The sequence below is a fragment of the Lepisosteus platostomus genome, chromosome 6 (genome assembly GCF_059453375.1).
Source record: "Lepisosteus platostomus isolate fLepPlt1 chromosome 6, fLepPlt1.hap1, whole genome shotgun sequence".
Classification (NCBI taxonomy): domain Eukaryota; kingdom Metazoa; phylum Chordata; class Actinopteri; order Semionotiformes; family Lepisosteidae; genus Lepisosteus; species Lepisosteus platostomus.
In genome coordinates, this window is record NC_142616.1 from 54,457,453 (window position 1) to 54,484,321 (window position 26,869).

The following is a 26,869-nucleotide window of genomic DNA, read 5'->3' on the forward strand; positions in this document are numbered from 1 at the left end:
CTCTGTAAAATGCCAACAATACAACTACACAGCTGAAAATATGAGTGCAATACTCAATTAGCTAACTCAATTAACAAGTTGAGTTAATTTAAATAACCATTACACTTAATTAACAGATACCTTTGGTTAAGATATGGTGTTCCTGTATTTAAGTTGATAACTTAATATACACTGTATATATTATGTACTTAATGTACTATACAATACATTAATATACCATGAGTTATCAACTTAATATACTATATAGTACTATATACTGTATATATACTGTACTGTATATAATGTTATGTACTCTCTTGACCATACTGTATACAGTATACTGATTTACAATGAAAACATACCAGTATAAGTTAGACATGGGACAATTCCCATTAAGCACGTATTTTTATTTGTATTTAACATACAGAGCATATAGGTCCATTAATTTGTTTGATTAGTACTGGTACTTGAAATAAAAATACTGAGCTTAGGTGATTTAATAAAAACAGCAGGTGCTGAGTGTTTGGCGTATATATTAGGAATCTCTATAAATAGCTATTCAAGAAGCAAGGATCGCCTGTCTGTTTTAATTGTGGCAGTCTCCAAGTGAGCTTGGAGATGTCCTTTTCCAACAGACTACTCTTCAGAAATTAGAAACCTGCTCTGTGAGAGGCGGGCAGAAACACTCAACACTGGCCCAGGACCAATCTGATCCACCTGTGTAAACATACACAGACTGCAGTGTCTAGAGCATTCCAAGGAGAGATAACCTGCAGATCAGAATCTACTTGGAGGCTGCCCATCTTAGATGGGCGGAAAGAAAACTGAAGAGTATATTATTCACCAATGAATGCCATTTTACCCTTAACTGACCTGATAGAAGTATGTATGGAAAAAATGTGCTACATTGATTGTTACATTGTTCTTGACAACTGGTAGGGCAGTGAAAGTGTGATAACAAAGCCTGTTTAGAAGTAACTTATTTGATCTGGTGATGACATTTGTCAAAAGAAGCCAGAGCATTGGCTTTATCAAAATGATTGCATAGCTTAATTCATGCTCCCACAGCCCTGTTTCTCAAGTTTAAAATTCTCTTCTATGTATCCTCTTGTTTGTATATTTCTAAGTTTCTTTTGCACATCCGTATGGTTATATAAACCCCAGTGATTTTTTTAAACTTTCAGGTCTCATAGTTTAATCAGCTAGAACGTCTTTAGTTATAAATCAATAAACTGTAAAACAGATGTTTAGTATTTCCAGTCTACATGGTCTTACTAAATAGCTTTCCACTCAACTTTGCCACACAGTCGACGGAATTATATGGAGATTGTAACGAAAGTTCAGGAGGGATGACATCAACCGAGTTCTATAAGACTTGTCAGTAATTACCAATCACTCCCTCGCATATGTCTTTTGCATCCCACCTCCACCCCATCATCTCCACCTCTGCAGCCACCCCTTAGTCACTCCTTACTCTGCATGGGGGTTCTACCCTCCTAATCATAAGGCCAGGAGGTCAGCCCTCAGCCAAGTGGGTTAAGCTAAATTTTCACTAAACATTCCATAATCCTTTCAGTACACTTAATTCCCGGGTATTGTTATTCCTAGTGAACAATGTTTTATGATTCTGTTTAAAACCCATTGCAAGAGAGTTGGTTTACTTAAAATCAAGATCAACTGCTGCCAAACACAGAAACGTGCTCATTCATTTGAGTCATTGGAGAAAGTTGAGCAAAACCTCTTTAACTGTACATCTATAAAGCATTCCAAGTCATAGTTTTAAAAACAGTTAAGCACCGATAGTCCATATATAACAGACCTTATTTTGTCATTGTACATTGCACTGTATAGGCATTGGTGGTAATTTATACAAAGTTGTCTGAAGAATAAGGGTGAATAGCTAAAGAACACCATAAGATGACAGTGCCCAGCTGGATGTGGTGACAGGGAGTAAAAGGGAGAACATTTCAATTTGTTACTTTCATTCCAGGTGTTAATTCTTAAGGAAATGGAAACAGTATGCTTTCCAACAGTTACAGAACAGGGATTTGAGGTCATCACTACATTATTGAAAGCAGACACTTACTGTAAGATCATGTTTAGACATGGACTTGCTCACATGTGCAAATAGGATTTGAAACCTCAAAAATATGTCTAAATTCTTATTTGTACAATCTGCTTTCTTTAATGTAGTGATTTCTTCCATAGTCCTGGTAACTGTTAGCTATAGCAATGCATTTAATTGTTCTCAATACAGTAAATCATTCAGTATTGCTCAATCGCTTGCAAACATTTTGTTTTCCATGGCCCCACATTACAGTATGCTGCAAGGTTCAGTCTTGGTCCTATTGTTTTTTATTATGTATACATTTACTCTCAGTCAGATTATATGCAAACATGGTATGTGTCATTGCTATGAAATGAGACTCAAAACCTCTTTGCCCTCTGATCTCCCCTCTCCATCACTTATCTCTTGCCTGTGTGACATCAAGCTCTGGTTGACATCAAATTTCTTGAAGCTAAATATTGACAAAATAGACATTTTACTGGTGGGCAACAAAACAGAGCTTCACAGTAATATTGGATGGCTTCCCTAAGTACAGTACTCTTTGTGTCAACTGTAGTCAGGCATCTGGGAGTCTTACTTAATTGTCTACTGTCTTTTGAACCACATGTGAAAATTTGATTGAGACCATTTTTTTCACTCTAGAAATATTGCCCGCATTAGGCAATTTCTATGAATGTCTGATGCTGATTGTTTAATTCATGCTTTTATAACATCACAACTAGATTTCTGCGACTCTTTGGGTTCCCTAATACTCTTTTCAATAAGTTGCAGTATGTCCAGATTTCTCCAGCTAGACTTCTAACCCACACCAGACCCTGACAGCAGATCACTTCTATCATTACTTTGGTTACCTACTGTATATAGTCACATCATCAATATAAGATCTTGTTCCTGTCAAGTAAGGCTTTAAATAGTCGGGATCCATTTAATGTACTGGATACAGTACATTTTTGAACTCCTACATGTTTACCACTTCCTTCCAAAGGCTCAATTGTGGCTGCTCCTTTGCTTAATGTACCCAGGACTAAATAATTTTGTGACCATGCCTTTTCTGTCACTGCTCCATTGGTATGGAATGTCATTCCTCTGACTCTGTCAGAGACAAATTCTTTGACTCTCTTCAAGTGTTACCTTAATATGAGGGTCTGTGTCTGAATGCCCTAACGTTTATTAAATTGTTTTTTTTCTTTTACTTTATATTGTATTTTTCTTCCTTTACCACTATGTGCAGCATCCTTGGGTTTGGAAAGGCACTTTATAAGCAAAAGTTGTTGTTATTATTATTATTTTAAAGGAAGTTCTCTTCAGTGGCTTTAGTGGCATTTTTTGTTTGTTCTCTGATAGGTCATAGTTTGAAAACATCTCAACTCTGACCCCTTCTATCAGATCAACTTTCTTGATTTTGCTCTGAATTTCTTTTACAGTTCACAAGCTTTCCATATTAGTTCTTTTCAAAATTCTTTCTGATTAACTTGAAACAAGTAGATCATTTCCCATGATATTCTCAATGCAGACAGCCAATTAAGCAAAGCCTGGCATGTGATTCTACTGTGCTGAAAGGATTACATAATTGTGTTAAAACCTTTACATTTGTTGTTTTATACTTAGCAGGTTTTAATCTGATCTTTATAAATGATGATGTATTGGACAGTTTTGAGATTATTTTTTTAGGAAAAATAACTGTTTAATGGATATGCCTTAATAGAAGTTGGCTTAAGAAAGATTATACTGTTTGAAGTATTATAACTGATTTAATCGAGTCTGTTACATTTTCTTTTTCAAAGAAAGAATTGAATCTGAGATAATAGTTTATGTTTAAGATCATGATTCTGGCTTGGGTTGATTGATTCAGATTTGTTCTTATTGCCATTCACTATTCTGTACATTTGTTTCTATCTTTGCTCTTGTTTTGTATTGATTAATTTAATGCTTTATTGATTGATTATAACAACAGTATTCACAGTACGAGTAGTAATTAAAGCAAATGTCCTTGCAAGTGAGGCGATTATTCTAGTTAGCTTCCAGTTTGGCAGTTTAATTGCATTTAGGTTTGGAAAACTAATAGTTACAACATTTTCAGGCTTAAATGGCAATGTTCTTGAAGTGAGTCAGAAAATACAATATAATAGGTTTTAAAACTTTTCTCATCACTATGACCAAAACCGTATCCTAAATTGACATTTTATTTCATTAGAATTTGCCCACAAAGCACAATTAGATATGCCTATACAGTATGTACATCAGTATGAATGTTAATTAACTCCTTGTGATCTTGATATTGCATCTATTGAATTAACTGAGAAACGTGATTCAGAACTCTGAGACAGTTGTCAGTTGGTTCCTATAATTAGTACAAGAGAACTAGATAAATGTCCCCTTGAATACTGTATGTACATTGAGCGATTTACCTTGATTTTTATCCATGCTTGGCATCTCCCTTATACTGGCAATAGCACATGGTTGGAATCACTTCAATCTCATCTAGTGTAATGACCTTTTTTTAGATTAAAGATGAGAACTCTGTGACTAACATCCCTGGGCCATTTTTGATATAAAACAGCTATGAACCCAAAGGGATTTTCAAAGGATATACGGTTTCACATGTACAATGCATTTTCATGAGTTTCCTCTGTAATCAAAATGAGTGCTAGTAATATTCACAGATTTCACGGGTATCATCTTAATATTAAATGCAGCTGCAAAATAATTTTGAAATACGTTTCCCACATTTTTTTCTTATGGAAAATTCCAGATAGTTTAAGCAGAATATGTTTTAATTTGGCTTTCTGTAAACACTGTTAAAGTTTTAAATCCAAGGCTTTGTGATTTCTGCATGTTCAAAGAATATTAGTATTATCATTTAGTGGATGCCTTTATTCATGGTGACTTACTTCTAGATTTGAAACTATCAACAAAATCAATGATGTAAGCATCTACTGTAGCTCCAAGCAAAGGTCAACCTCTGTGATCCAGAAGTCCCAAGTTCAAAATATGGTCATGTCATTAGACAGCTGTAACAGGGATTCCCCTAGCAGTAGCCCACCACTGCCTGAGCAAAACCTAGTATAGGGCTGAGTAAGGCAGGAAAAAGTAGCCCTGATCCTGGAGTGTCACATTCATTTCTTGCTTTAATTTCCCTCTCAGAACTTAAGTGAACAGAAAGAAAATTAATCTGTTTCTTAATCATCTGCAAATTGAAAGGTGCCTCTAAAACTTACATTAATGCCTTCTTGCCCAGCAAGATTTTGTAAAATCGTGTACTGTAACTTCAAGATCATTTAACGGTTATGTGACACTTTACTGGAGGCTGTGATTGAAATGGAAACTGTTAGGTGAAGGTTCAAGGGGAGAAGCTGGGGGTACTCTGCTCCTTCCTCTATCATTCAGTTTTCTCTTTCCTATTTAAACCTTAACCATGCTAACGCACACATCTAAAGTTTTTAATTCCCTCCTCCTCTTCTTTCTTTTGTGTTGCTTTTGCATCCAGGTTCCCTCTGGGGCGTCAGTGAAGATCACTTCCCCAACCTCAGGATGGCAGCGCCACCTTGATCCCTTCTGGGGAGGTTGAGGTACCGTGAGCCAGAGGCCACTTTATTCTTGGCAGCTCTAACTTAATAGTTTTCCTTCCCTCGGTCCCCTGAGGGCCTAGCCCATTTGCGAGGCACCGCCTCAAAAGCGACTCTCAGCGAGTCGGGGGATTTCTTTTGCTTCCTTCTTAAGCAGCTTTCTCTGCATTCTCAACCCCTCGGGCAGCACCTCTCATAGTGATTCCTCCAGTCAGGGGTCCTTTCTCTTTCCCCTTGACGGATTTGTTCCCAGTTGCGAGACAGTGCCTCTCACACGACACTCAGCGAGTCAATGGGCTATCTCCTCCTTTCTGTCCCCTGAGGGCATAGCCTGGTCATGAGGCAACACCTCTCAAGCGACACTCAGCGAGTCAAGGGGTTATCTCCTCCTTTCTGTCCCCCGAGGGCATAGCTTGGTTGTGAGGAAGCGCCTCTCAAGCGACACTCAGCTAGTCAGGGGTGTTTATGTTTTCATGCTGCCGAGTCAGCCAACGCAAACGGACCACTTAGGTTCCCCGTGCAGTCTGGGTGCAACTTCTCTCTACTTTACTATCCCTTGCTTCTCCCCTTGAAACAATGACAGAAGTCTTACACAGTTTGTGATATGCCTGGATTCTACTTTCTAACTGACATGGAACAATCGTAATATGAAAGCTTTGTTTTTCTTAAACTTGATTTCAGTGGATCATGTTTGCATTGAGGTAAAAAAACTGGCTGATTTGCATTCCCCTGTTAAATTATTTGCCATTTACAGTAGTCTGTTATTAATTTCATGAAATTAAACAAGTGATGCATTAGCTTTTCTGCAAAGACATTTGGTATTTCAGACATTGCATGTTGTTGTTAATAATTTCTGAATGAAAAAAATTGATATAATATTAAATAGTATATAAATATTAAATAACATCTTCTTTAAATTAATTTTTGTAGCAAATGTAATCAACATAAGAATAAACTAAAAGATAGCAGACATTTTCTGGGTTTCTTTCATATTTTGCAGCAGTGTAAACTGACAAACTGATAGTTTGGTGTGCTTGATTAAGCATTTCTGAAAAATAACATGTGTCAGTGAAGTATATTTTGCAATCAAATGAGTGGAAGGTTACATTAATGCTTTGAAGAAATTGTGAGCCCTAACCCTAACACTAACCTGGCACAAACCCATAGCAAGGGGTAGGATTCCTGCAAAACATAGATACTTTTTGATGGCATGGCTGTGTTTTAGGGCAGAAATGATATTTAGGAAAAGTGTTGTTTCCATGATATCTGCGGAATTAGTTTCTTCCATTTTTAGCAGCACTGCATTGCTTAAAATTGGAATTTTGCCTAAAGTGCACTAAGACAAAGGTTTGAAAACAGCTTAAAATACCTTTCAAAATCTTATCTCTGGCATTGAGTGCACATGCATATTATCAAATAAAGCCCAGATTCTTGGGGTTTTGATGATTCTTACACCAGGTAAGCTTGAAACCAAGCTCATTGAGATCACCTTCCAAAACAACATGTCCAATAGTAGATTACTTGTCCAAATATAGAATTTTAGTCTTGCTGGTACGTTCTCATTAGTTTGGTGGGCTTGCTTGACCGCTTGTGACCAAAATTTTGTTTCAGGGAAGTATATTTTGCCCTCAATTGAGTGAAAAGGGTTGCATTAATTCTTGGAGGAAATTCTGAACCCTAACCCTAACTTGCAAACCCAGAGCTAGGGTTAGGGTTAGGATTCCTGCAAAACATAGATACTTTTTGATGGCATGGCTGTGTTTTAGGGCAGAAATGATATTTAGGAAAAGTGTTGTTTCAATGATATCTGCAGAATTTTTTTCTTCCATTTTTAGCTGCACTGCATTGCTTAAAATTGGAATTTTGCCTAAAGTGCACTAAGGCAAAGGTTTGAAAAAGCTTAAAATACCTTTCAAAATCTTACCTCTGGCTTTGAGTGCACATGCATATTATCAAATAAAGCCCAAATTCTTGGGGTTTTGGTGATTCTTACACCAGTTAAGCCTGAAACCAAGCTCATTGAGATCACCTTCCAAAACATTATTTCCAATAGTAGAATACTTATCCAAATATAGAATTTTACTCTTGCTGGTACGTTCTCCTTAGTTTGGTGGGCTTGCTTAAGAATTTGTGACCAATATTTTGATTCAGGGAAGTATATTTTGCCCTCAATTGAGTGAAAAGGGTTGCATTAATTCTTGGAGGAAATTCTGAACCCTAACCCTAACTTGCAAACCCTGAGATAGGGTTAGGTTTAGGATTCCTGCAAAACATAGATACTTTTTGATGGCATAGCTGTGTTTTAGGGCAGAAATGATATTTAGGATAATTGTTGTTTCAGTGAAATCTGCAGAATTTTTTTCTTCCATTTTTAGCTGCACTGCATTGCTTAAAATTGGAATTTTGCCTAAAGTGCACTAAGGCAAAGGTTTGAAAAAAGCTTAAAATACCTTTCAAAATCTTACCTCTGGCATTGAGTGCACATGCATATTATCAAATAAAGTCCAGATTCTTGGGGTTTTGGTGATTCTTACACCAGTTAAGCCTGAAACCAAGCTCATTGAGTTCACCTTCCAAAACAACATCTCCAAAAGTAGAATACTTGTCCAAATATAGAATTTTACTCTTGTTGGTACGTTCTCATTAGTTTGATGGGCTTGCTTAACCATTTGTGACCAATATTTTGTTTCAGGAAAGTATATTTTGCCCTCAATTGAGTGAAAAGGGTTGCATTAATTCTTGGAGGAAATTCTGAACCCTAACCCTAACTTGCAAACCCAGAGCTAGGGTAAGGGTTAGGATTCCTGCAAAACATAGATACTTTTTGATGGCATGGCTGTGTTTTAGGCCAGAAATGATATTTAGGACAATTGTTGTTTCAATGATATCTGCAGAATTTTTTTCTTCCATTTTTAGCTGCACTGCATTGCTTAAAATTGGAATTTTGACTAAAGTGCACTAAGGCAAAGGTTTGAAAAAAGCTTGAAATACCTTTCAAAATCTTGCCTCTGGCATTGAGTGCACATGCATATTATCAAATAAAGCCTAGATTCTTGGGGTTTTGGTGATTCTTACACCAGTTAAGCCTGAAACCAAGCTCATTGAGATCACCTTCCAAAACAACATCTCCAATAGTAGAATTCTTGTCCAAATATAGAATTTTACTCTTGCTGGTACGTTCTCATTAGTTTGATGGGCTTGCTTAACCATTTGTGACCAATATTTTGTTTCAGGAAAGTATATTTTGCCCTCAATTGAGTGAAAAGGGTTGCATTAATTCTTGGAGGAAATTCTGAACCCTAACCCTAACTTGCAAACCCAGAGCTAGGGTTAGGGTTAGGATTCCTGCAAAACATAAATATTTCTTGATAGCATGGCTGTGTTTTAGGGCAGAAATGATATTTAGGAAAAGTGTTGTTTCAATGATATCTGCAGAATTTTTTTCTTCCATTTTTAGCTGCACTGCATTGCTTAAAATTGGAATTTTGCCTAAAGTGCACTAAGGCAAAGTTTTGAAAAAAGCTAAAAATACCTTTCAAAATCTTACCTCTTTCATTGAGTGCATATGCATATTATCAAATAAAGCCCAGATTCTCTTGGTTTTGGTGATTCTTACACCAGTTAAGCCTGAAACCAAGCTCATTGAGATCCCCTTCCAAAACAACATCTCCAATAGTAGAACTCTTGTCCAAATATAGAATTTTACTCTTGCCGATACGTTCTAATTAGTTTGTTGGGCTTGCTTAACCGCTTGTGACCAATATTTTGTTTCAGGAAAGTATAATTTGCCCTCAATTGAGTGAAAAGGGTTGCATTAATTCTTGGAGGAAATTCTGAACCCTAACCCTAACTTGCAAACCCAGAGCTAGGGTAAGGGTTAGGATTCCTGCAAAACATAGATACTTTTTGATGGCATGGCTGTGTTTTAGGCCAGAAATGATATTTAGGACAATTGTTGTTTCAATGATATCTGCAGAATTTTTTTCTTCCATTTTTAGCTGCACTGCATTGCTTAAAATTGGAATTTTGACTAAAGTGCACTAAGGCAAAGGTTTGAAAAAAGCTTGAAATACCTTTCAAAATCTTGCCTCTGGCATTGAGTGCACATGCATATTATCAAATAAAGCCTAGATTCTTGGGGTTTTGGTGATTCTTACACCAGTTAAGCCTGAAACCAAGCTCATTGAGATCACCTTCCAAAACAACATCTCCAATAGTAGAATTCTTGTCCAAATATAGAATTTTACTCTTGCTGGTACGTTCTCATTAGTTTGATGGGCTTGCTTAACCATTTGTGACCAATATTTTGTTTCAGGAAAGTATATTTTGCCCTCAATTGAGTGAAAAGGGTTGCATTAATTCTTGGAGGAAATTCTGAACCCTAACCCTAACTTGCAAACCCAGAGCTAGGGTAAGGGTTAGGATTCCTGCAAAACATAGATACTTTTTGATGGCATGGCTGTGTTTTAGGCCAGAAATGATATTTAGGACAATTGTTGTTTCAATGATATCTGCAGAATTTTTTTCTTCCATTTTTAGCTGCACTGCATTGCTTAAAATTGGAATTTTGACTAAAGTGCACTAAGGCAAAGGTTTGAAAAAAGCTTGAAATACCTTTCAAAATCTTGCCTCTGGCATTGAGTGCACATGCATATTATCAAATAAAGCCTAGATTCTTGGGGTTTTGGTGATTCTTACACCAGTTAAGCCTGAAACCAAGCTCATTGAGATCACCTTCCAAAACAACATCTCCAATAGTAGAATTCTTGTCCAAATATAGAATTTTACTCTTGCTGGTACGTTCTCATTAGTTTGATGGGCTTGCTTAACCATTTGTGACCAATATTTTGTTTCAGGAAAGTATATTTTGCCCTCAATTGAGTGAAAAGGGTTGCATTAATTCTTGGAGGAAATTCTGAACCCTAACCCTAACTTGCAAACCCAGAGCTAGGGTTAGGGTTAGGATTCCTGCAAAACATAAATATTTCTTGATAGCATGGCTGTGTTTTAGGGCAGAAATGATATTTAGGAAAAGTGTTGTTTCAATGATATCTGCAGAATTTTTTTCTTCCATTTTTAGCTGCACTGCATTGCTTAAAATTGGAATTTTGCCTAAAGTGCACTAAGGCAAAGTTTTGAAAAAAGCTAAAAATACCTTTCAAAATCTTACCTCTTTCATTGAGTGCATATGCATATTATCAAATAAAGCCCAGATTCTCTTGGTTTTGGTGATTCTTACACCAGTTAAGCCTGAAACCAAGCTCATTGAGATCCCCTTCCAAAACAACATCTCCAATAGTAGAACTCTTGTCCAAATATAGAATTTTACTCTTGCCGATACGTTCTAATTAGTTTGTTGGGCTTGCTTAACCGCTTGTGACCAATATTTTGTTTCAGGAAAGTATAATTTGCCCTCAATTGAGTGAAAAGGGTTGCATTAATTCTTGGTGGAAATTCTGAACCCTAACCCTAACTTGCAAACCCTGAGCTAGGGTTAGGGTTAGGATTCCTGCAAAACATAGATACTTTTTGATGGCATAGCTGTGTTTTAGGGCAGAAATGATATTTAGGAAAAGTGTTGTTTCAATGATATCTGCAGAATTTTTTTCTTCCATTTTTAGCTGCACTGCATTGCTTAAAATAGGAATTTTGCCAAAAGTGCACTAAGGCAAAGGTTTGAAAAAAGCTTAAAATACCTTTCAATATCTTACCTCTGGCATTGAGTGCACATGCATATTATCAAATAAAGTCCAGATTCTTGGGGTTTTGGTGATTCTTACACCAGTTAAGCCTGAAACCAAGCTCATTGAGTTCACCTTCCAAAACAACATCTCCAAAAGTAGAATACTTGTCCAAATATAGAATTTTACTCTTGTTGGTACGTTCTCATTAGTTTGATGGGCTTGCTTAACCATTTGTGACCAATATTTTGTTTCTGGAAAGTATATTTTGCCCTCAATTGAGTGAAAAGGGTTGCATTAATTCTTGGAGGAAATTCTGAACCCTAACCCTAACTTGCAAACCCAGAGCTAGGGTTAGGGTTAGGATTCCTGCAAAACATAGATACTTTTTGATGGCATGGCTGTGTTTTAGGCCAGAAATGATATTTAGGACAATTGTTGTTTCAATGATATCTGCAAAATTTTTTTCTTCCATTTTTAGCTGCACTGCATTGCTTAAAATTGGAATTTTGCCTAAAGTGCACTAAGGCAAAGGTTTGAAAAAAGCTTAAAATACCTTTCAAAATCTTACCTCTGGCATTGAGTGCACATGCATATTATCAAATAAAGCCCAGATTCTTGGGGTTTTGGTGATTCTTACACCAGTTAAGCCTGAAACCAAGCTCATTGAGATCAGCTTCCAAAACAACATCTCCAATAGTAGAATCCTTGTCCAAATATAGAATTTTACTCTTGCTGATACATTGTCATTAGTGTGGTGGGCTTGCTTAACCATTTGTGACCAATATTTTGTTTCAGGAAAGTATATTTTGCCCTCAATTGAGTGAAAAGGGTTGCATTAATTCTTGGAGGTAATTCTGAACCCTAACCCTAACTTGCAAACCCAGAGCTAGGGTTAGGGTTAGGATTCCTGCAAAACATAGATACTTTTTGATGGCATGGCTGTGTTTTAGGGCAGAAATGATGTTTAGGACAATTGTTGTTTCAGTGATATCTGCAGAATTATTTTCTTCCATTTTTAGCTGCACTGCATTGCTTAAAATTGGAATTTTGCCTAAAGTGCACTAAGGCAAAGGTTTGAAAAAAAGCTTAAAATACCTTTCAGAATCTTACCTCTGGCATTGAGTGCACATGCATATTATCAAATAAAGCCTAGATTCTTGGGGTTTTGGTGATTCTTACACCAGTTAACCCTGAAACCAAGCTCATTGAGATCACCTTCCAAAACAACATCTCCAATAGTAGAATCCTTGTCCAAATATAGAATTTTACTCTTGCTGATACGTTCTTATTAGTGTGGTGGGCTTGCGTAACCATTTGTGACCAATATTTTGTTTCAGGAAAGTATATTTTTCCCTCAATTGAGTGAAAAGGGTTGCATTAATTCTTGGAGGAAATTCTGAACCCTAACCCTAACTTGCAAACCCAGAGCTAGGGTTAGGGTTAGGATTCCTGCATAACATAGATACTTTTTGATGGCATAGCTGTGTTTTAGGGCAGAAATGATATTTAGGACAATTGTTGTTTCAGTGATATCTGCAGAATTATTTTCTTTCATTTTTAGCTGCACTGCATTGCTTAAAATTGCAATTTTACCTAAAGTGCACTAAGGCAAAGGTTTGAAAAAAGCTTAAAATACCTTTCAAAATCTTACCTCTGGCAATGAGTGCACATGCATATTATCAAAAAAAGCCCAGATTCTTGGGGTTTTGGTGATTCTTACACCAATTAAGCCTGAAACCAAGCTCATTGAGATAACCTTCCAAAACAATATTTCCAATAGTAGAATCCTTGTCCAAATATAGAATTTTACTCTTGCTGATACATTGTCATTAGTGTGGTGGGCTTGCTTAACCATTTGTGACCAATATTTTGTTTCAGGAAAGTATATTTTGCCCTCAATTGAGTGAAAAGGGTTGCATTAATTCTTGGAGGTAATTCTGAACCCTAACCCTAACTTGCAAACCCAGAGCTAGGGTTAGGGTTAGGATTCCTGCAAAACATAGATACTTTTTGATGGCATGGCTGTGTTTTAGGGCAGAAATGATGTTTAGGACAATTGTTGTTTCAGTGATATCTGCAGAATTATTTTCTTCCATTTTTAGCTGCACTGCATTGCTTAAAATTGGAATTTTGCCTAAAGTGCACTAAGGCAAAGGTTTGAAAAAAGCTTAAAATACCTTTCAGAATCTTACCTCTGGCATTGAGTGCACATGCATATTATCAAATAAAGCCTAGATTCTTGGGGTTTTGGTGATTCTTACACCAGTTAAGCCTGAAACCAAGCTCATTGAGATCACCTTCCAAAACAACATCTCCAATAGTAGAATCCTTGTCCAAATATAGAATTTTACTCTTGCTGATACGTTCTCATTAGTGTGGTGGGCTTGCGTAACCATTTGTGACCAATATTTTGTTTCAGGAAAGTATATTTTTCCCTCAATTGAGTGAAAAGGGTTGCATTAATTCTTGGAGGAAATTCTGAACCCTAACCCTAACTTGCAAACCCAGAGCTAGGGTTAGGGTTAGGATTCCTGCAAAACATAGATACTTTTTGATGGCATGGCTGTGTTTTAGGGCAGAAATGATGTTTAGGACAATTGTTGTTTCAGTGATATCTGCAGAATTATTTTCTTCCATTTTTAGCTGCACTGCATTGCTTAAATTGGAATTTTGCCTAAAGTGCACTAAGGCAAAGGTTTGAAAAAAGCTTCAAATACCTTTCAAAATCTTACCTCTGGCAATGAGTGCACATGCATATTATCAAAAAAAGCCCAGATTCTTGGGGTTTTGGTGATTCTTACACCAATTAAGCCTGAAACCAAGCTCATTGAGATAACCTTCCAAAACAATATTTCCAATAGTAGAATTCTTGTCCAAATATAGAATTTTACTCTTGCTGGTACGTTCTCATTAGTTTGATGGGCTTGCTTAACCATTTGTGACCAATATTTTGTTTCAGGAAAGTATATTTTGCCCTCAATTGAGTGAAAAGGGTTGCATTAATTCTTGGAGGAAATTCTGAACCCTAACCCTAACTTGCAAACCCAGAGCTAGGGTTAGGGTTAGGATTCCTGCAAAACATAAATATTTTTTGATGGCATGGCTGTGTTTTAGGGCAGAAATGATATTTAGGAAAAGTGTTGTTTCAATGATATCTGCAGAATTTTTTTCTTCCATTTTTAGCTGCACTGCATTGCTTAAAATTGGAATTTTGCCTAAAGTGCACTAAGGCAAAGTTTTGAAAAAAGCTAAAAATACCTTTCAAAATCTTACCTCTTTCATTGAGTGCATATGCATATTATCAAATAAAGCCCAGATTCTCTTGGTTTTGGTGATTCTTACACCAGTTAAGCCTGAAACCAAGCTCATTGAGATCCCCTTCCAAAACAACATCTCCAATAGTAGAACTCTTGTCCAAATATAGAATTTTACTCTTGCCGATACGTTCTAATTAGTTTGTTGGGCTTGCTTAACCGCTTGTGACCAATATTTTGTTTCAGGAAAGTATAATTTGCCCTCAATTGAGTGAAAAGGGTTGCATTAATTCTTGGTGGAAATTCTGAACCCTAACCCTAACTTGCAAACCCTGAGCTAGGGTTAGGGTTAGGATTCCTGCAAAACATAGATACTTTTTGATGGCATAGCTGTGTTTTAGGGCAGAAATGATATTTAGGAAAAGTGTTGTTTCAATGATATCTGCAGAATTTTTTTCTTCCATTTTTAGCTGCACTGCATTGCTTAAAATAGGAATTTTGCCAAAAGTGCACTAAGGCAAAGGTTTGAAAAAAGCTTAAAATACCTTTCAATATCTTACCTCTGGCATTGAGTGCACATGCATATTATCAAATAAAGTCCAGATTCTTGGGGTTTTGGTGATTCTTACACCAGTTAAGCCTGAAACCAAGCTCATTGAGTTCACCTTCCAAAACAACATCTCCAAAAGTAGAATACTTGTCCAAATATAGAATTTTACTCTTGTTGGTACGTTCTCATTAGTTTGATGGGCTTGCTTAACCATTTGTGACCAATATTTTGTTTCTGGAAAGTATATTTTGCCCTCAATTGAGTGAAAAGGGTTGCATTAATTCTTGGAGGAAATTCTGAACCCTAACCCTAACTTGCAAACCCAGAGCTAGGGTTAGGGTTAGGATTCCTGCAAAACATAGATACTTTTTGATGGCATGGCTGTGTTTTAGGCCAGAAATGATATTTAGGACAATTGTTGTTTCAATGATATCTGCAGAATTTTTTTCTTCCATTTTTAGCTGCACTGCATTGCTTAAAATTGGAATTTTGCCTAAAGTGCACTAAGGCAAAGGTTTGAAAAAAGCTTAAAATACCTTTCAAAATCTTACCTCTGGCATTGAGTGCACATGCATATTATCAAATAAAGCCCAGATTCTTGGGGTTTGGGTGATTCTTACACCAGTTAAGCCTGAAACCAAGCTCATTGAGATCAGCTTCCAAAACAACATCTCCAATAGTAGAATCCTTGTCCAAATATAGAATTTTACTCTTGCTGATACATTGTCATTAGTGTGGTGGGCTTGCTTAACCATTTGTGACCAATATTTTGTTTCAGGAAAGTATATTTTGCCCTCAATTGAGTGAAAAGGGTTGCATTAATTCTTGGAGGTAATTCTGAACCCTTAACCCTAACTTGCAAACCCAGAGCTAGGGTTAGGGTTAGGATTCCTGCAAAACATAGATACTTTTTGATGGCATGGCTGTGTTTTAGGGCAGAAATGATGTTTAGGACAATTGTTGTTTCAGTGATATCTGCAGAATTATTTTCTTCCATTTTTAGCTGCACTGCATTGCTTAAAATTGGAATTTTGCCTAAAGTGCACTAAGGCAAAGGTTTGAAAAAAGCTTAAAATACCTTTCAGAATCTTACCTCTGGCATTGAGTGCACATGCATATTATCAAATAAAGCCTAGGTTCTTGGGGTTTTGGTGATTCTTACACCAGTTAACCCTGAAACCAAGCTCATTGAGATCACCTTCCAAAACAACATCTCCAATAGTAGAATCCTTGTCCAAATATAGAATTTTACTCTTGCTGATACGTTCTCATTAGTGTGGTGGGCTTGCGTAACCATTTGTGACCAATATTTTGTTTCAGGAAAGTATATTTTTCCCTCAATTGAGTGAAAAGGGTTGCATTAATTCTTGGAGGAAATTCTGAACCCTAACCCTAACTTGCAAACCCAGAGCTAGGGTTAGGGTTAGGATTCCTGCAAAACATAGATACTTTTTGATGGCATGGCTGTGTTTTAGGGCAGAAATGATGTTTAGGACAATTGTTGTTTCAGTGATATCTGCAGAATTATTTTCTTCCATTTTTAGCTGCACTGCATTGCTTAAAATTGGAATTTTGCCTAAAGTGCACTAAGGCAAAGGTTTGAAAAAAGCTTCAAATACCTTTCAAAATCTTACCTCTGGCAATGAGTGCACATGCATATTATCAAAAAAAGCCCAGATTCTTGGGGTTTTGGTGATTCTTACACCAATTAAGCCTGAAACCAAGCTCATTGAGATAACCTTCCAAAACAATATTTCCAATAGTAGAATTCTTGTCCAAATATAGAATTTTACTCTTGCTGGTACGTTCTCATTAGTTTGATGGGCTTGCTTAACCATTTGTGACCAATATTTTGTTTCAGGAAAGTATATTTTGCCCTCAATTGAGTGAAAAGGGTTGCATTAATTCTTGGAGGAAATTCTGAACCCTAACCCTAACTTGCAAACCCAGAGCTAGGGTTAGGGTTAGGATTCCTGCAAAACATAAATATTTTTTGATGGCATGGCTGTGTTTTAGGGCAGAAATGATATTTAGGAAAAGTGTTGTTTCAATGATATCTGCAGAATTTTTTTCTTCCATTTTTAGCTGCACTGCATTGCTTAAAATTGGAATTTTGCCTAAAGTGCACTAAGGCAAAGTTTTGAAAAAAGCTAAAAATACCTTTCAAAATCTTACCTCTTTCATTGAGTGCATATGCATATTATCAAATAAAGCCCAGATTCTCTTGGTTTTGGTGATTCTTACACCAGTTAAGCCTGAAACCAAGCTCATTGAGATCCCCTTCCAAAACAACATCTCCAATAGTAGAACTCTTGTCCAAATATAGAATTTTACTCTTGCCGATACGTTCTAATTAGTTTGTTGGGCTTGCTTAACCGCTTGTGACCAATATTTTGTTTCAGGAAAGTATAATTTGCCCTCAATTGAGTGAAAAGGGTTGCATTAATTCTTGGTGGAAATTCTGAACCCTAACCCTAACTTGCAAACCCTGAGCTAGGGTTAGGGTTAGGATTCCTGCAAAACATAGATACTTTTTGATGGCATAGCTGTGTTTTAGGGCAGAAATGATATTTAGGAAAAGTGTTGTTTCAATGATATCTGCAGAATTTTTTTCTTCCATTTTTAGCTGCACTGCATTGCTTAAAATAGGAATTTTGCCAAAAGTGCACTAAGGCAAAGGTTTGAAAAAAGCTTAAAATACCTTTCAATATCTTACCTCTGGCATTGAGTGCACATGCATATTATCAAATAAAGTCCAGATTCTTGGGGTTTTGGTGATTCTTACACCAGTTAAGCCTGAAACCAAGCTCATTGAGTTCACCTTCCAAAACAACATCTCCAAAAGTAGAATACTTGTCCAAATATAGAATTTTACTCTTGTTGGTACGTTCTCATTAGTTTGATGGGCTTGCTTAACCATTTGTGACCAATATTTTGTTTCTGGAAAGTATATTTTGCCCTCAATTGAGTGAAAAGGGTTGCATTAATTCTTGGAGGAAATTCTGAACCCTAACCCTAACTTGCAAACCCAGAGCTAGGGTTAGGGTTAGGATTCCTGCAAAACATAGATACTTTTTGATGGCATGGCTGTGTTTTAGGCCAGAAATGATATTTAGGACAATTGTTGTTTCAATGATATGTGCAGAATTTTTTTCTTCCATTTTTAGCTGCACTGCATTGCTTAAAATTGGAATTTTGCCTAAAGTGCACTAAGGCAAAGGTTTGAAAAAAGCTTAAAATACCTTTCAAAATCTTACCTCTGGCATTGAGTGCACATGCATATTATCAAATAAAGCCCAGATTCTTGGGGTTTGGGTGATTCTTACACCAGTTAAGCCTGAAACCAAGCTCATTGAGATCAGCTTCCAAAACAACATCTCCAATAGTAGAATCCTTGTCCAAATATAGAATTTTACTCTTGCTGATACATTGTCATTAGTGTGGTGGGCTTGCTTAACCATTTGTGACCAATATTTTGTTTCAGGAAAGTATATTTTGCCCTCAATTGAGTGAAAAGGGTTGCATTAATTCTTGGAGGTAATTCTGAACCCTTAACCCTAACTTGCAAACCCAGAGCTAGGGTTAGGGTTAGGATTCCTGCAAAACATAGATACTTTTTGATGGCATGGCTGTGTTTTAGGGCAGAAATGATGTTTAGGACAATTGTTGTTTCAGTGATATCTGCAGAATTATTTTCTTCCATTTTTAGCTGCACTGCATTGCTTAAAATTGGAATTTTGCCTAAAGTGCACTAAGGCAAAGGTTTGAAAAAAGCTTAAAATACCTTTCAGAATCTTACCTCTGGCATTGAGTGCACATGCATATTATCAAATAAAGCCTAGGTTCTTGGGGTTTTGGTGATTCTTACACCAGTTAACCCTGAAACCAAGCTCATTGAGATCACCTTCCAAAACAACATCTCCAATAGTAGAATCCTTGTCCAAATATAGAATTTTACTCTTGCTGATACGTTCTCATTAGTGTGGTGGGCTTGCGTAACCATTTGTGACCAATATTTTGTTTCAGGAAAGTATATTTTTCCCTCAATTGAGTGAAAAGGGTTGCATTAATTCTTGGAGGAAATTCTGAACCCTAACCCTAACTTGCAAACCCAGAGCTAGGGTTAGGGTTAGGATTCCTGCAAAACATAGATACTTTTTGATGGCATGGCTGTGTTTTAGGGCAGAAATGATGTTTAGGACAATTGTTGTTTCAGTGATATCTGCAGAATTATTTTCTTCCATTTTTAGCTGCACTGCATTGCTTAAAATTGGAATTTTGCCTAAAGTGCACTAAGGCAAAGGTTTGAAAAAAGCTTCAAATACCTTTCAAAATCTTACCTCTGGCATTGAGTGCACATGCATATTATCAAATAAAGCCCAGATTCTTGGGGTTTTGGTGATTCTTACACCAGTTAAGACTGAAACCAAGCTCATTGAGATCAGCTTCCAAAACAACATCTGCAAAAGTAAAATACTTGTCCAAATATAGAATTTTACTCTTGTTGGTACGTTCTCATTAGTTTGATGGGCTTGCTTAACCATTTGTGACCAATATTTTGTTTCAGGAAAGTATATTTTGCCCTCAATTGAGTGAAAAGGGTTGCATTAATTCTTGGAGGAAATTCTGAACCCTAACCCTAACTTGCAAACCCAGAGCTAGGGTTAGGGTTAGGATTCCTGCATAACATAGATACTTTTTGATGGCATAGCTGTGTTTTAGGGCAGAAATGATATTTAGGACAATTGTTGTTTCAGTGATATCTGCAGAATTATTTTCTTTCATTTTTAGCTGCACTGCATTGCTTAAAATTGCAATTTTACCTAAAGTGCACTAAGGCAAAGGTTTGAAAAAAGCTTAAAATACCTTTCAAAATCTTACCTTTGGCAATGAGTGCACATGCATATTATCAAAAAAAGCCCAGATTCTTGGGGTTTTGGTGATTCTTACACCAATTAAGCCTGAAACCAAGCTCATTGAGATAACCTTCCAAAACAATATTTCCAATAGTAGAATTCTTGTCCAAATATAGAATTTTACTCTTGCTGGTACGTTCTCATTAGTTTGATGGGCTTGCTTAACCATTTGTGACCAATATTTTGTTTCAGGAAAGTATATTTTGCCCTCAATTGAGTGAAAAGGGTTGCATTAATTCTTGGAGGAAATTCTGAACCCTAACCCTAACTTGCAAACCCAGAGCTAGGGTTAGGGTTAGGATTCCTGCAAAACATAAATATTTTTTGATGGCATGGCTGTGTTTTAGGGCAGAAATGATATTTAGGAAAAGTGTTGTTTCAATGATATCTGCAGAATTTTTTTCTTCCATTTTTAGCTGCACTGCATTGCTTAAAATTGGAATTTTGCCTAAAGTGCACTAAGGCAAAGTTTTGAAAAAAGCTAAAAATACCTTTCAAAATCTTACCTCTTTCATTGAGTGCATATGCATATTATCAAATAAAGCCCAGATTCTCTTGGTTTTGGTGATTCTTACACCAGTTAAGCCTGAAACCAAGCTCATTGAGATCCCCTTCCAAAACAACATCTCCAATAGTAGAACTCTTGTCCAAATATAGAATTTTACTCTTGCCGATACGTTCTAATTAGTTTGTTGGGCTTGCTTAACCGCTTGTGACCAATATTTTGTTTCAGGAAAGTATAATTTGCCCTCAATTGAGTGAAAAGGGTTGCATTAATTCTTGGTGGAAATTCTGAACCCTAACCCTAACTTGCAAACCCTGAGCTAGGGTTAGGGTTAGGATTCCTGCAAAACATAGATACTTTTTGATGGCATAGCTGTGTTTTAGGGCAGAAATGATATTTAGGAAAAGTGTTGTTTCAATGATATCTGCAGAATTTTTTTCTTCCATTTTTAGCTGCACTGCATTGCTTAAAATAGGAATTTTGCCAAAAGTGCACTAAGGCAAAGGTTTGAAAAAAGCTTAAAATACCTTTCAATATCTTACCTCTGGCATTGAGTGCACATGCATATTATCAAATAAAGTCCAGATTCTTGGGGTTTTGGTGATTCTTACACCAGTTAAGCCTGAAACCAAGCTCATTGAGTTCACCTTCCAAAACAACATCTCCAAAAGTAGAATACTTGTCCAAATATAGAATTTTACTCTTGTTGGTACGTTCTCATTAGTTTGATGGGCTTGCTTAACCATTTGTGACCAATATTTTGTTTCTGGAAAGTATATTTTGCCCTCAATTGAGTGAAAAGGGTTGCATTAATTCTTGGAGGAAATTCTGAACCCTAACCCTAACTTGCAAACCCAGAGCTAGGGTTAGGGTTAGGATTCCTGCAAAACATAGATACTTTTTGATGGCATGGCTGTGTTTTAGGCCAGAAATGATATTTAGGACAATTGTTGTTTCAATGATATCTGCAGAATTTTTTTCTTCCATTTTTAGCTGCACTGCATTGCTTAAAATTGGAATTTTGCCTAAAGTGCACTAAGGCAAAGGTTTGAAAAAAGCTTAAAATACCTTTCAAAATCTTACCTCTGGCATTGAGTGCACATGCATATTATCAAATAAAGCCCAGATTCTTGGGGTTTTGGTGATTCTTACACCAGTTAAGCCTGAAACCAAGCTCATTGAGATCAGCTTCCAAAACAACATCTCCAATAGTAGAATCCTTGTCCAAATATAGAATTTTACTCTTCCTGATACATTGTCATTAGTGTGGTGGGCTTGCTTAACCATTTGTGACCAATATTTTGTTTCAGGAAAGTATATTTTGCCCTCAATTGAGTGAAAAGGGTTGCATTAATTCTTGGAGGTAATTCTGAACCCTAACCCTAACTTGCAAACCCAGAGCTAGGGTTAGGGTTAGGATTCCTGCAAAACATAGATACTTTTTGATGGCATGGCTGTGTTTTAGGGCAGAAATGATGTTTAGGACAATTGTTGTTTCAGTGATATCTGCAGAATTATTTTCTTCCATTTTTAGCTGCACTGCATTGCTTAAAATTGGAATTTTGCCTAAAGTGCACTAAGGCAAAGGTTTGAAAAAAGCTTAAAATACCTTTCAGAATCTTACCTCTGGCATTGAGTGCACATGCATATTATCAAATAAAGCCTAGATTCTTGGGGTTTTGGTGATTCTTACACCAGTTAACCCTGAAACCAAGCTCATTGAGATCACCTTCCAAAACAACATCTCCAATAGTAGAATCCTTGTCCAAATATAGAATTTTACTCTTGCTGATACGTTCTCATTAGTGTGGTGGGCTTGCGTAACCATTTGTGACCAATATTTTGTTTCAGGAAAGTATATTTTTCCCTCAATTGAGTGAAAAGGGTTGCATTAATTCTTGGAGGAAATTCTGAACCCTAACCCTAACTTGCAAACCCAGAGCTAGGGTTAGGGTTAGGATTCCTGCAAAACATAGATACTTTTTGATGGCATGGCTGTGTTTTAGGGCAGAAATGATGTTTAGGACAATTGTTGTTTCAGTGATATCTGCAGAATTATTTTCTTCCATTTTTAGCTGCACTGCATTGCTTAAAATTGGAATTTTGCCTAAAGTGCACTAAGGCAAAGGTTTGAAAAAAGCTTATAATACCTTTCAGAATCTTACCTCTGGCATTGAGTGCACATGCATATTATCAAATAAAGCCTAGATTCTTGGGGTTTTGGTGATTCTTACACCAGTTAACCCTGAAACCAAGCTCATTGAGATCAGCTTCCAAAACAACATCTCCAATAGTAGAATCCTTGTCCAAATATAGAATTTTACTCTTGCTGATACATTGTCATTAGTGTGGTGGGCTTGCTTAACCATTTGTGACCAATATTTTGTTTCAGGAAAGTATATTTTGCCCTCAATTGAGTGAAAAGGGTTGCATTAATTCTTGGAGGTAATTCTGAACCCTAACCCTAACTTGCAAACCCAGAGCTAGGGTTAGGGTTAGGATTCCTGCAAAACATAGATACTTTTTGATGGCATGGCTGTGTTTTAGGGCAGAAATGATGTTTAGGACAATTGTTGTTTCAGTGATATCTGCAGAATTATTTTCTTCCATTTTTAGCTGCACTGCATTGCTTAAAATTGGAATTTTGCCTAAAGTGCACTAAGGCAAAGGTTTGAAAAAAGCTTAAAATACCTTTCAGAATCTTACCTCTGGCATTGAGTGCACATGCATATTATCAAATAAAGCCTAGGTTCTTGGGGTTTTGGTGATTCTTACACCAGTTAACCCTGAAACCAAGCTCATTGAGATCACCTTCCAAAACAACATCTCCAATAGTAGAATCCTTGTCCAAATATAGAATTTTACTCTTGCTGATACGTTCTCATTAGTGTGGTGGGCTTGCGTAACCATTTGTGACCAATATTTTGTTTCAGGAAAGTATATTTTTCCCTCAATTGAGTGAAAAGGGTTGCATTAATTCTTGGAGGAAATTCTGAACCCTAACCCTAACTTGCAAACCCAGAGCTAGGGTTAGGGTTAGGATTCCTGCAAAACATAGATACTTTTTGATGGCATGGCTGTGTTTTAGGGCAGAAATGATGTTTAGGACAATTGTTGTTTCAGTGATATCTGCAGAATTATTTTCTTCCATTTTTAGCTGCACTGCATTGCTTAAAATTGGAATTTTGCCTAAAGTGCACTAAGGCAAAGGTTTGAAAAAAGCTTCAAATACCTTTCAAAATCTTACCTCTGGCATTGAGTGCACATGCATATTATCAAATAAAGCCCAGATTCTTGGGGTTTTGGTGATTCTTACACCAGTTAAGACTGAAACCAAGCTCATTGAGATCAGCTTCCAAAACAACATCTGCAAAAGTAAAATACTTGTCCAAATATAGAATTTTACTCTTGTTGGTACGTTCTCATTAGTTTGATGGGCTTGCTTAACCATTTGTGACCAATATTTTGTTTCAGGAAAGTATATTTTGCCCTCAATTGAGTGAAAAGGGTTGCATTAATTCTTGGAGGTAATTCTGAACCCTAACCCTAACTTGCAAACCCAGAGCTAGGGTTAGGGTTAGGATTCCTGCAAAACATAGATACTTTTTGATGGCATGGCTGTGTTTTAGGGCAGAAATGATGTTTAGGACAATTGTTGTTTCAGTGATATCTGCAGAATTATTTTCTTCCATTTTTAGCTGCACTGCATTGCTTAAAATTGGAATTTTGCCTAAAGTGCACTAAGGCAAAGGTTTGAAAAAAGCTTAAAATACCTTTCAGAATCTTACCTCTGGCATTGAGTGCACATGCATATTATCAAATAAAGCCTAGATTCTTGGGGTTTTGGTGATTCTTACACCAGTTAAGCCTGAAACCAAGCTCATTGAGATCACCTTCCAAAACAACATCTCCAATAGTAGAATCCTTGTCCAAATATAGAATTTTACTCTTGCTGATACGTTCTCATTAGTGTGGTGGGCTTGCGTAACCATTTGTGACCAATATTTTGTTTCAGGAAAGTATATTTTTCCCTCAATTGAGTGAAAAGGGTTGCATTAATTCTTGGAGGAAATTCTGAACCCTAACCCTAACTTGCAAACCCAGAGCTAGGGTTAGGGTTAGGATTCCTGCAAAACATAGATACTTTTTGATGGCATGGCTGTGTTTTAGGGCAGAAATGATGTTTAGGACAATTGTCGTTTCAGTGATATCTGCAGAATTATTTTCTTCCATTTTTAGCTGCACTGCATTGCTTAAATTGGAATTTTGCCTAAAGTGCACTAAGGCAAAGGTTTGAAAAAAGCTTCAAATACCTTTCAAAATCTTACCTCTGGCAATGAGTGCACATGCATATTATCAAAAAAAGCCCAGATTCTTGGGGTTTTGGTGATTCTTACACCAATTAAGCCTGAAACCAAGCTCATTGAGATAACCTTCCAAAACAATATTTCCAATAGTAGAATTCTTGTCCAAATATAGAATTTTACTCTTGCTGGTACGTTCTCATTAGTTTGATGGGCTTGCTTAACCATTTGTGACCAATATTTTGTTTCAGGAAAGTATATTTTGCCCTCAATTGAGTGAAAAGGGTTGCATTAATTCTTGGAGGAAATTCTGAACCCTAACCCTAACTTGCAAACCCAGAGCTAGGGTTAGGGTTAGGATTCCTGCAAAACATAAATATTTTTTGATGGCATGGCTGTGTTTTAGGGCAGAAATGATATTTAGGAAAAGTGTTGTTTCAATGATATCTGCAGAATTTTTTTCTTCCATTTTTAGCTGCACTGCATTGCTTAAAATTGGAATTTTGCCTAAAGTGCACTAAGGCAAAGTTTTGAAAAAAGCTAAAAATACCTTTCAAAATCTTACCTCTTTCATTGAGTGCATATGCATATTATCAAATAAAGCCCAGATTCTCTTGGTTTTGGTGATTCTTACACCAGTTAAGCCTGAAACCAAGCTCATTGAGATCCCCTTCCAAAACAACATCTCCAATAGTAGAACTCTTGTCCAAATATAGAATTTTACTCTTGCCGATACGTTCTAATTAGTTTGTTGGGCTTGCTTAACCGCTTGTGACCAATATTTTGTTTCAGGAAAGTATAATTTGCCCTCAATTGAGTGAAAAGGGTTGCATTAATTCTTGGTGGAAATTCTGAACCCTAACCCTAACTTGCAAACCCTGATCTAGGGTTAGGGTTAGGATTCCTGCAAAACATAGATACTTTTTGATGGCATAGCTGTGTTTTAGGGCAGAAATGATATTTAGGAAAAGTGTTGTTTCAATGATATCTGCAGAATTTTTTTCTTCCATTTTTAGCTGCACTGCATTGCTTAAAATAGGAATTTTGCCAAAAGTGCACTAAGGCAAAGGTTTGAAAAAAGCTTAAAATACCTTTCAATATCTTACCTCTGGCATTGAGTGCACATGCATATTATCAAATAAAGCCTAGGTTCTTGGGGTTTTGGTGATTCTTACACCAGTTAACCCTGAAACCAAGCTCATTGAGATCACCTTCCAAAACAACATCTCCAATAGTAGAATCCTTGTCCAAATATAGAATTTTACTCTTGCTGATACGTTCTCATTAGTGTGGTGGGCTTGCGTAACCATTTGTGACCAATATTTTGTTTCAGGAAAGTATATTTTTCCCTCAATTGAGTGAAAAGGGTTGCATTAATTCTTGGAGGAAATTCTGAACCCTAACCCTAACTTGCAAACCCAGAGCTAGGGTTAGGGTTAGGATTCCTGCAAAACATAGATACTTTTTGATGGCATGGCTGTGTTTTAGGCCAGAAATGATATTTAGGACAATTGTTGTTTCAATGATATCTGCAGAATTTTTTTCTTCCATTTTTAGCTGCACTGCATTGCTTAAAATTGGAATTTTGCCTAAAGTGCACTAAGGCAAAGGTTTGAAAAAAGCTTAAAATACCTTTCAAAATCTTACCTCTGGCATTGAGTGCACATGCATATTATCAAATAAAGCCCAGATTCTTGGGGTTTTGGTGATTCTTACACCAGTTAAGCCTGAAACCAAGCTCATTGAGATCAGCTTCCAAAACAACATCTCCAATAGTAGAATCCTTGTCCAAATATAGAATTTTACTCTTGCTGATACATTGTCATTAGTGTGGTGGGCTTGCTTAACCATTTGTGACCAATATTTTGTTTCAGGAAAGTATATTTTGCCCTCAATTGAGTGAAAAGGGTTGCATTAATTCTTGGAGGTAATTCTGAACCCTAACCCTAACTTGCAAACCCAGAGCTAGGGTTAGGGTTAGGATTCCTGCAAAACATAGATACTTTTTGATGGCATGGCTGTGTTTTAGGGCAGAAATGATGT